Source organism: Typopeltis vanoorti, chromosome 13 (genome assembly GCF_054136105.1).
Source record: "Typopeltis vanoorti isolate ZY-2024b chromosome 13, IOZ_Tvanoo_1.0, whole genome shotgun sequence".
Taxonomy (NCBI): domain Eukaryota; kingdom Metazoa; phylum Arthropoda; class Arachnida; order Uropygi; family Thelyphonidae; genus Typopeltis; species Typopeltis vanoorti.
This window is the reverse complement of record NC_143561.1, coordinates 83,832,657-83,844,835: the sequence shown is the minus strand read 5'-3', so window position 1 is coordinate 83,844,835 and position 12,179 is coordinate 83,832,657. Positions and strand designations below refer to the sequence as shown.

The following is a 12,179-nucleotide window of genomic DNA, read 5'->3' as shown; positions in this document are numbered from 1 at the left end:
AAGCCTTATACAACGGAACAAGAATCTCCCTACTTCTACACATCAGTGTCCTCCGCATCATTCCCAGAAGCCTTTGTGTTGTCTTCACAATTTTGGCGATGTGTCCCCTAAATTTTAGATCCTTATCCACTATCACCCCCCAGATCTCTTATTTCCTCTACCTCCAACAATATATTCTCACCAAGAATAAATTCTGCATCCCATCTTTGTTTTCCAAATTTTAAAACCTTACATTTTGCAACATTGAACTCGCATCCCCATTTCCGTGCCAATTCACTCAATTTATTCAAGTCTTCCTGCAAGATGACAACATCCTCACTACTCTTCATGGTTCGTCCCAACTTTGCATCACTGCAAACAACTGAATATCTCCATCCAAATCTTCACCTATATTATTAACATACAAGTTAAACAGTAATGGCCCTAAAACAGATCCTTGAGGCACTCCGCTAGTGACTTTCCTTTTCCTCGACATTGCTCCCTCCATACACAACTTGTTGATACCTATCAGACAGCCAATCTCCAATCCAATGCACAAATCTAATATCCAATGCCATCCGCTCCAGTTTGACTATCAATTTATCATGAGGTACTTTATCAAAAGCCTTTGCGAAATCCAAGTATGTCACTGTGTATCCTTCTCCTCTGTCCAAGGAAGCAGTCACTTTATTGTAATAAGCAAGTAGATTACTAAAACATGACCTCCCTTTAGCAAATCTATGCTCTCCATTAAAGATGATACCATTGTTGTCAACCTAACTCTGGATCCTAGTTCTCACAAGCTTCTCCAACAACTTAACCACAACACCTGACACACAGATAGGCCTATAGTTTAATGCTTTTCAATCACCTCCTTTATGAAGTGGCACAATCTTGCCCTATTTCCACTCCTTAGGGACTTGACTGAGTGCAAGGCTTGTATAAAAAAATATGTCAAGGCAGGTGTCAACTCCCTGGCACATTCCTTCAGAATACGTGGTGATATATTATCAAGTCCCACAGCCTTATTAACATCTAGTTTACTCAACTCCCCATACACCTCTTGCTCACTCACAGTCAGTCTCTCCTCCCCATCATCTACTGCTTTCAATCTCCCCATGAAGTCACATTCACAAGATTGAAAGACCTGTATGAACTGCTCATTAAGTATCTCCACCACTCATTCTGCAGCAGCTGTCTTTATACCATTTTCTCCAATCAATGTCATTCTTCCATAATCATTCTTTCTTTTGCTGGCTACATATCAAAAGAATCCCTAGGATTCTTTTTGGCTTCATTAGCTAACTGCTGTTCATACCACTCTCACCAACCAAATCACCCTCCTTGCCTGGTCTTTGTAGACCTCATGAAATTGGTTATTTCCACTTCTCTTATGCTGCCTCCACAATGCCCTCTTTCTCTATATTGCATGCTTAATCTCTTTATTCATCCATCTCACACCTTCTTTATTTAACCTTCTCACCCTTGGAATATATTTAGACATTGCATCTACTAGATAGTTTTTGAAAATCCCCCAAGCTGCATTGATCTCTTTTCCAGCTTTTTGCCTTAGTAATTTGCTTACTTTTTGTAATAAAGTGAAAATGCAGTTGGATAAGGGCAATGGCTAATCAGTGATACTGCTGGACTTTGCAAATGCATTACAGGATTCCACATAGAACATTGTTGCATAAATTAGAACAAATGGGGGATGGATATGAATCTGATGATTTGGATTAGAGGGTGGCTGATAGACAGATATCATAGAGTGCTTTTATAGAGGAGTTGAGTCCATGAGAAGGCAAGTGACTATTAGTGGTCCTCTGTTGTTTATTTTGTACATGAATGATATAGGAAATGGTTTGATGAGAAAATTCAGTTGTTTGCTAATGATGAAAAACTGGGAAGAACAATTGTAAATCAAGTTGATGTAGAAATTCTGCAATGACTTTAACAGACTAGCAGTACGGGCAACAATAAATAGCTGTCACTTTAATGTGGCCAAAGTGATGCACTTTGGGAACAAAGGGTCACAAGCTGTGTACCAAAGTGATGGAACTGAGCTGCAGGAAACTGAGACCAGGCACTTATAGGTGATTATTTGAAGTTTTGAGGACATCAGATTATGTGGTTGTTTAAGAACACACAGGGATAGACAGGTTGTTATTTCCCTTTATAAGGCTTTGAGAAGGCCACATCTGTACTACTGCATGCAGATCTGGTCACACCATATTCGTTGGAGATGAAGAAGTGGTATGGAGGATCCTAAGTCAAGCGACACAGATTGTTGCAGGTCTATGGAATGCTTTATGAGAATAAATTGAAGATCTCTAGGCTTAAAAAAAACGGAGACATGATACATGCATATAACTTTGCTAATTTTGGTAGCTTGTGGTGTCTGTGTGATTTTGGTGTAAATTCCATTATTTAATTTAGTATTTAACGATACATTTCATAGATTTGAATACGGCGGCAATGCGATGTAAGATAATGGCGTCCAAGAATACAACGCCATTGTTCAAAAACTATAATGTGAGAGAATTTGTCCAATGTGATGTGTGCGTGATGTATGCATTCCCGAATGAGGCTGGAGTTTGGATTGAAAGTGATAGTGGTGGGAGAATGTGCAGAAAGTGTAAGCAAAGTGAGGAGTTGAATTATGTGTCAGGTTGTGAGACAGCTATGGTTGAAGAAAACCAGCATGTGAGTGAAAATAGTGGCTTGATAGGGAATTGCGATGTACAAGATGGCAATGAGAGCGGTGATCTAAGAAAGAGTGAGAGCAACTATACAGAGAGAGAAAATGGTTTGAATGATAAAAAAAATGAGGAATTATTTGTAGGAAGTGAGATCGCTAGGTTGTGCGCAGTGATACAAAATACGCAGCGGCAATTAGAGCACCTGCAAAACTCTTTCCAGAGTGATTCAGCTAACGTAAATAACCAGCATAAGAGTGGGCGAGTTTCTGAAATGAAGGAAAGAGTGTTGTATGGTGACTCGTTATTAAGAGGAGCAATAGATGGGAGTGTAACTAAATCGTACTTACCGGGTGCGAAATTTAAGGATGTAAGTGAGAGTATTAGATTGCAAAAACAGAGGGTGAAAGAATTAATAATTGTGGAGGGTATGAATGAATTGAAAGGTGATAAATTTTTTATGAGAGAGGACTTGAAAGTATTGTTAAAGGTAGCGAAAGAAAAGAGTGACAGAGTTAGAATGGTGAGTCTGTTGCCGTGGTATGACAGAGAGGAGTTTAGAAGGAGGGCCATAATCGCAAATGACATTATGCGCAGGTTATGCAGATGGTGTGGTGTGGAATGAGTTTGATGGGCGAAAGGACTTATACAAGATGGATGGCCTGCATTTGAATGGACTTGGTGTGCAAAGATTGGAAAAATTGTTGCTGAATGAAGTGAAAATGGATGTGCAGAACCAGGGAAACTAGAACTACCAAGGATGGGGGGGGAGTGGATATGCAGACATCAGTGAGACAGTTGAGTGTAAAAATGTATATAATGTACCTGAGCCAGCACTAAGGACAAAAAATGGGAATGGGATATTTAGAATAATGCATCAAGATAGGGGTGGGACAAAGGGATCACTGCATTTCATGTATACTAATGCCAGGAGTATTAGGAACAAGAAGGAAGAATTTTTGGCCTTGATTGGCTCTTCCTGCCCACAGGTTATTGGCATTAGTGAAACATGGCAGACAAAAGATGATATAGTTAGTGGGATAGAATGTGTAGGTTATAGTGTGTTTAGGAGGGACAGAGAGAATAAAATGGGGGGGGGGGTGTTATTGATGATAGCTGATGAACTGCAGCCAAGGAGAATTGAAGTTGTGTTGCAGGATAGTGAAAGGAGCTCATTTGAGGCTATTTGGTGTGAGATTGAGACTGGCAGAATAAGATATACAGTTGGGTGCTGCTATAGACCAGGTGATGGAATAGATGGTGGAGATAATATGCATAGGGAAATTGATGAAATGAGTGGAAGGAGGGGTAATTATTATGGGGGATTTCAACTATGGTAACATTGATTGGAAGGAGGAGAGGACACATGTGAGGAAGGAAATGGATTTTATTCAATTATTAAGGGATAACTATCTGAGACAGCATGTAATTGAAAATACTAGGGGTGTGAGAGTGCTTGACCTGGTAATAGCATCTGAGAATTTGACTGTAATGAATATGACCATGTTGCCACCTATTGTTGAGAGTGATCATAAGGTCTTGACCTGGGAGGCGGCTAAAGGTGTGGAATTTTTGATTAAGATAGGGTATATATGGAATTACAGTGCTGGCAAGTATGACAAGCTTAGGAGATTGCTTGGATCAGTGCCATGGCATGTACAACTGCAAGGGCTGGACGTCGATAGAGCATGGGAAGTGGTCAAGGAGCATTTACAGGAGGTTATGGCTGATTGTATACCTAGGGTCTGAATAGTAAAACAAGTAGGGATTAAATGGATGAATAACACCATTAAGCTTGAGCTGCAAAAAAAGAAACAACTGTGGAGGGAATTTAAAGAAAGAGTGACCTGCAGGCACACGAACGGTATAAAGTGCAGGCCACAAGGGTGACGAGTGTGGTAAAAACAGCAAAAGCCGATATGAAAGGAAACTAGCTATGCAAGCAAAAGAGAATCCCAAACAGTTCTTTCAATATGCTGCAAGCAAGAAAAAAACTGTACATGGCAAAATGATTTTAAGGAATGATGATGGTAAGGAGGTCACTGAACCAGTCGATATAGTGGCGTTACTGAGCACGCACTTTGCAAAAGTGCGCGCTCAGTAATATCAATACGGGAATTGTGATGAATGAAGTGGAGGTGAATAGTCTATTACAGAACCTTAATGTGAATACATCTGTGGGATTGGATGGTATACCGGCACGGGTCTTGCGTGAAGTGGCTAAGGAATTATCAGTGCCCTTGACCATGTTGTTTAATCTGAGTCTTGGGTCTGGTGTAGTCCCGAAGGCGTGGAAAGAGGGGAAAATAGTTTCACTGCATAAAGGAGGATTCAAGACTATGGTTGCAAAATACCGACCGATCAGCATATCAGGAGTTGTTGTCAAGGTCTTGGAGAAAGTAGTCAAGAGTAAAATACAGGAATGGACTGATGAAAATGAGATACTGTACAGGGGACAGCATGGCTTTGTAAAGGGTAGATCATGCCTGAGTAACTTGCTCAAGTTTTATAACAAGGTGACGGCTGAACTGGATAAAGGAAATGGGTTTACAGCGATACTGCTGGACCTGGCAAAGGCATTTGACAGGATACCACATGGAATTCTAATCCATAAACTACAACATATGGGAATGGATATAGGGTTGGTGAGATGGATAGGTGGGTGGTTGATGGAGAGATATCAAAGAGTGGTTTATTCAGGAGTGGAGTCCAAAAGACTGCCTGTGACTAGTGGGGTGCCGCAGGGTTCTGTTCTTGGACCACTGATGTTTAATCTGTTCATTAACGATATAGGAAAGGATCCAAGTGGAACAGTTCATTTGTTCGCTGATGATGCAAAGTTGGGGAGGGCGATAGTGAATGTAGAAGATGTCAAAGTCTTGCAGGATGACTTGGATAGATTGGAGTTCTGGGCTAAGGAGAATGGATGTCAATTTAATGTGACAAAATGAAGGTTATGCATTTTGGGGTGAAAAGATTAGCAGCAGTATACAACATGGGTGGAACTGTACTCCAAGAGATTGATGAGGCCAGGGACTTGGGAGTGTTGGTGGATAGGGAGATGAAGTTTAGGGGGCACATTGCAAAAGTGGCTAAATCAGCTCATCAAATCATTTGGTTGTTGAAAAATACCTTAACGAGCAGAGACAAGCAAGTTATTGCACCTCTGTACCGAGCCTTGATAAGACCTCATCTTGACTATTGTGCCCAGATTTGGTCACCTCGGTTCCTTCTTGATGGGGAGGAGGTGGAGAGGATCCAGAGGCGAGTGACTAAGATGATAGCAGGTCTATGGAATGGACCATATGAGAACAAGTTGAAGATTTGTGGGTTGCAGAAACTGGTTGATAGGCGGAAAAGGGGAGATATGATTGAGACATTCAAATTGCTAAAAGGATTCTATAAGATTAATTCAGAGGATATTTTTGAGATCGGGACTGGTGGTGGGAGAACTAGGGGACAACTATGGAAGCTGGGCAAGAGTGTGGTTAGCAGTAGTGTTAGAGCTGGGTTCTTTACTTTTAGAGTGGTAAATGAGTGGAATAAGCTGCCAGAGTCTGTTGTGGGTGCTATGACAGTGAGCGAGTTCAAGGCAAGGTATGATAGATACTGTGAGAATGTCGTATAGTTGTGTGGACATGATGTTTAGGGCCTCCCTCAATGAGTCTAAGCTCCCTGGATAGCCCGAAAATAATAATAATAATAATAATAACTTATTAAAGGGGTTTTATAGAATTGACACTGAAGGCTCTTTTCAGTACATGGTGGAAAGGGAAAGAATGAGGGTGGGGGGATCATCCATGGAAATTATGTAAGGGTATTAGGACTAGTTTTTTTGCTTGGAGATTGAATGGGTTGAATAAATTATTAGAAGTGGTTGTTTGTGTGAATAATCGATCTCCCATGATGAATCACCTGACTCCATGGAGAATGGAGATACCTGTATAATAATATTAAGATAATAATAATTTGGGAGGAGGGTAGAAGGAGAGTCAACTTTGTGCAGGGATATCTTGATTTAATTTATTTACTTTTTATAATAAAATGACAGTATAAAAAAAATGTCCACACTGTGATTTTATTGGGCTTTGTAAAGTGTTTGATAGGTTACTACTTGGATGGAGCAGTTTAGGATGAATATGACGCTGATGGTATAGATAAGTGGATAGCTGAAAGCCTGATGTGAAAAGGAGTAGACTATCAGTATGCCACAGCTTTAGTCCACTGATGTTTAATTTGCACATAGTGATACTAAGGAAAATTTTGAGGATGATATTGCATTAGTTGCTTTCTGGTGAATAAATTCAGGAGAAAGTGTAATAGTAATCCTTCAACAAAGGATAATAGTTGTCAGTTCAATGTAGTATAGCATAAAATTATGCACTTTGGACTGAGCAGTTGCAAGCTATATCATATTGATGAGAATGCAGTAATAATTTATTTTGCATGGTGATACAATGCTGTGAGCCCCTTTTACAGGGAGATACAGGGAGTAGATACGGCACCATCTCACTCCCCGTAATTTTATCCTGGCTCGGGACTGGCATAGCTGACTAATCAGGCCTGTGGCTGGGTCAAGTATTCCTGACTGTAATCTGTGCGTTTTCAGTCCAGTTTGCCTGTTCTGAGGGAAAAACCCAAGTTTCTGGGTGAAAAAACCCACTAACCCTGTATGAGACTGGCTAACTCACCTTTCATCAAAATATACCAGATAAAGGTTCCTCACGTCATGGATGGAATCGAATCCTAATTGTGTGTATGTGTGTTTCACACACACACAATTAGGAATGAGGAGGTTATTTTTTTCTCTAAACCTTTGATATGATTGCATCTGGATCACTTGTGCACAGATTTGGTCAGGTTTTTTGAGGATGGATTAGCCAGTCTCATACAGAAGTGGAAGTTTTTTTTTTTTTTTCTTCTCACACAATAGGCAAATATCCCCAGATACATGCAATTAACAGACATAATGCACTGGCTTCATAACCTTGTTTGGAATTAATTCCAAAGCAAATAAGCTGAAATTATTAGGGATGAGGAAGTGCTGGGTTATAATTGACCCAGGGGAAGGTAACAAAGCTAGTGTAAGGTCTGCAGAATGTTTCCTGTGAAGAGATTGAAGGTTTTATTGGTTTAAAAGGAAAAAGTGGCTGGTAGATAAGAGAGAGAGAGGGGCTATAATAAGGACATGTAATTGCAAAAGGATATTACAGAAAATACAGGATATGTTGAATATCCTGTATTTTCTGTAATATACTTTTGCAACAGATGATTCCTGTTTTAACAGAATTGATAAACTAAGATCTTGGATAAGTGGTTGATTATTAATATATTCCCTCTTTTTGTGTCAGGATGAGGTTTAGAAAAAGGACATGTGCAATTACAAGGTTATGAAAGAAGTAGGAAATCTAAAATCTTGAAAAAAAAAAAAAAACAACTGGTTGGCCGAGTAGCATATTGGCTCTCTAACCAGCAGACTGCATTTGAATCCAAAAATGTGAAAATCAGAGGGGTTGGTCTTAGGTGAGAGAGATGAATTTCATTATCCAATGTGAGACCCCCCCCCCACTTACTGGAAGCTTGAAGTGGCTTAAAAGTTCCATATTTGGTCTCTAGAGCAGGGTTTCTAGACTGTGCAAACAATAATTAAAATATACAAAAAACTATTATTATTATGTGACACCTTTAAGGACTCATTGTAAGAGGGCACACTATAACAATAGAAAAAAATCTTTAGCCCACCCACTGTACCGATATACCGTAGGTGTAAAAGGAAAAAAAAAGCCATTATCAACTGGCATTACTAAAAAAATGTACATTTTTCAATAATCACTGACAGCTAAAAATATCAAACATCACAACAATTTTTATTTTCAACCAGCAGCATCAGAATACAGCTGTCAATCCCAATATTTGCACATTCTTTGAAACACATCATTCCAGTTTCTTCAAATTTGAACTTGTATAAATGATATTGAATTGTACATTGTGGGATTTATTGCATTGATATTTTGTGACCATCTCATATAAAACTGTTTCTGATATGTCTCTAGATATGTTGCTCATCATACACAAAGGCAACAAAAACATCACCTGACATTCAGGTAAAACAGTAATGGCCACCATAAAGATTTTACATAATTACATAATAACCACATATAATGTAGCACTTCAAATATCCATGGTATATTTTTATATTTAATATAATGAATAATATATTAAGTAGTAACAATATCAAAGTAATAAGTGATGGAGAGAATTTACACTGGATAGTTTTAGCAATAAATCCCATAACCATGGAAATTGTGTGCTACAGTATATTTGTTAGTGCTATAAATTACAGAATAATGTAACTTTCTGACAAACATTTCACAAATAATACAATAATTCAGATCTAAAATTTCTTTAACAAAACAAAGGGGAACATGATATTGCACATGTTACAATGACAGCTCTTACATTAACTTATCGTATAACTGTCTAGAGCATAAAACTCCAGCTTGGCACATTCAGCTGTGGTTCAGCCTAATCCTGATTTCAGAAAAACAGTGTTATAGCAATACGTATAGTAATGCACAGAAAAAATGGCATGTGAGCAAGTTATAGTGCATGATATGCCATGAAGTGCTGGGATATGTTTGTATTCTTAGAGCATTTGATGAAATTGTACAAGACTTCTTATTCAAACATTGTCTAAGATTATGTCATAAAAACAATTTACTTTTAACAAAGAAAAATATATAATGTAGACAAAACTGACTGTGCCCTGTATATTTTTTTCATATAGGCTTATCAGTCAAAATCTATCACTTCCTGATTGTTCCTTTATCACAGCTTAAGCTGCAGTAAATCATTAACCATTTAAAGACTCCCTACATCACAGATGTTCAAGGGGATAAGACATACACTGACTCAAGCCATAAAGTTATTGACATGTGAGGTTATTAAAAATTGATTCGATAAAAAATTATAAAAACTAAGTATATGAAGACAATTAGGTACTGAATGGCATTTATTTGCATTTTGAACCATTGCATCATTTAGTTGTACAGCAAATATAAAATGAAAGGTCAAGTGTAACTCAATGAACTACTTAGGTGTGAAAAGGATAGTAGCTAAACAAGAACACATAAACATCACACTGTATTGCTTAGTGACTAGTTGGTAGCAAATATGTTTTTCAGAAAAGTGCCATCTTGCCAAAGATTTGTTCTTTCCAGCTAGTAAGGTGAAAATATGCAGCCCTAATCTAGTACTACAATGTTGAGGGTGCAAAATACATTTTATACTCTCATGCAAACACCAAGAATGTGCAAAATTAAAATACAAGGAATGCTAAAGGTGAATTCTATGGTAAAATACTGAAAAATGTCAAAATGTTACAATAAAAATCTATCTAAAAGGTGCTAATTAGATTATTACTAGAGAAAAAAATAACAAGGGAGAGAGACCTTCACCTTGAGTGCTTGATAGTAGGATGAATACCACAGTTTTTTTTTTTTTTTTTCCAAATAGTTTAACATGTGTGTGATATGACTAGACACTCACAGGCCTCAGTTTTCTGAGGGCACATTCTGACAGGTAGTATTAACTATTGGTGGAATAATTGGAAAGGGAGAAAGGTTAAAAGGGAGGTAAAAGGGTTTCTCAAATATTACTATTTAACCATAACCATGGGAGCTAGAATGCTAAGATGTGAGTTTCATTGAATGTAGAAAGCTCATATTTGAACTGTTGTGTTGCTTATTATAGGCAGTACCAAAGAGAAACAACCAAAAAAAAAAATCAACCACGCTTATACAAGACAGTATATTAAAGGCAAAAGATTGTCGTGCAAGGACAGCTTTGTGAGCAAATAACAGGACAAAGCCTTGCCAAGAGATTTTAAACAGCCGTGCCTATATTCAAAAACTAGAGACCTCGATAAAATATACTTTTTTTTTCTGGCTAGCAATACCTGCACCAGTATCCATAGCGCTGTGTTGACTAATTTTCTCCCACAGACTTTACTTGAAACAACGTGGAAGACTTTGGTCTTTGATTCCCTTAAGTAGTGAAAGTACAAAAGTCTTCCTTTGTACAACAAACAACAAAATGTGCCGAAGATGATCTTTTGTACAGTGATACATGTACAGTGATATGGCACAGAACAGGCCAGGACTGTAAGAAAACAGCTCCCTGCTTCTTTAGTTCATATTTGTTCAGAATATATTCACTCTACGAGTGAATCATAAAAGTTTAGCATCTTTCAAAAACCGCACAAAATACTTTTAACTAGTGATTAAACAATGTAGCTCTATACTTTGTTGAACCATTATTACATCATAGAATAGTATGGCTCTGAAAGACACAAAATTATTTATAAACTAATTTCATACAACCTGTGTTATCAAGAATCATTGTGTATTACAAATAATGGTAAGTTATACCATCGAAGCTCATTTTTGCTTTGCAATGCCCTTGGAGAGCAAGTGATAAGTAAAGCATGTATTTCAAATGATATGTCATTTCAGAGGGAGGACATGGGGCTGGTAATTACAGATTTGTACATTTCCTATAGAGTGGCAGCTGAACTGGTACAGAACACTTTCATTGGAAGAAGGCTTCCATATACACATACACGCTTCTCAGGGTTGGAAACTGGAGTGCAAGATATGGTGCTGAGGTAAGGTCTTGTTAAGCCAAAGGACTACTGGAGAAGCATCTACTGGAGAAGCAAACTGAAAAAAAAAGAAGTGCATAAATAAATCAGAGTATTAATGAGGATTAATAACATGCACTGAAACTATTCACTGAAATGCCTTCATAGATATTATAGTTACATGAGTTACTGATACTCCATTCAGTGAGTTAATGTGTTCAATGAGTGAGTTGATTCCAAACAGTGAGATTACAAATGCTGTACATTATTTGAAAAAGTGATATAATAATTGAATGCATTTAACCACCTTACCGGCCATTATGGATCAAATACGCTTCGTATCATGGATGCACTTGGCCAGTAGCATGGTTAATCAATTAAAATATTTTAGCCTATGACGATTTCTTGCTTGGCAATTTTCGTGCGTGTGCACGTGCATGTGTGTGTGTGTGTGTAGAAAAAATTGAATACATGATTCATATTTTCATACTAAGATTAAGCAACAAGCTGTTTTTGAGCAAGGGATCTGGCACACCACAATCCCTGATTTGTAGTGTTAGTGGTACCTTTCAGGGCCACATCAAACGTACAGCAGTCTGGTTGCCATAAGATCCAAAGAAAATCCAAGGGAATTTTTTAGCTATGTGGCCAGTAAGAGGAGAAATGACTGTGGAAGAATGATATTGTGGGATAAAAATGGGAATAGAGTGACTGATGCAGAGAACATAGTAGAATTGTTCAATGAGCACTTTATTGGAGTATTTCATCCTAGAGGAGTCAGTTTTAATGCTAGAGGAATAGGACAGGTTCGAGGTTTAGAGGAGAGTGTGTTTCAGATACTGAGTACTCTGGATGTCAGTAAA

The 12,179-nt window shown here is 38.1% G+C and overlaps 1 protein-coding gene across 1 annotated transcript in view; it reads right to left on the bottom strand.

The window, feature by feature from the left end:
• Positions 1-8,523: 8,523 nt before the first annotated feature.
• Positions 8,524-12,179, bottom strand: part of LOC150100319 (poly(rC)-binding protein 3-like) — an 874,229-nt gene continuing 870,573 nt past the window's right edge. Inside the window, exon 15 of the transcript XR_016549294.1 lies at positions 8,524-11,395. The gene's annotated coding sequence lies outside the window, so the exon portion shown is untranslated. The remainder of the gene's footprint in view (positions 11,396-12,179) is intronic.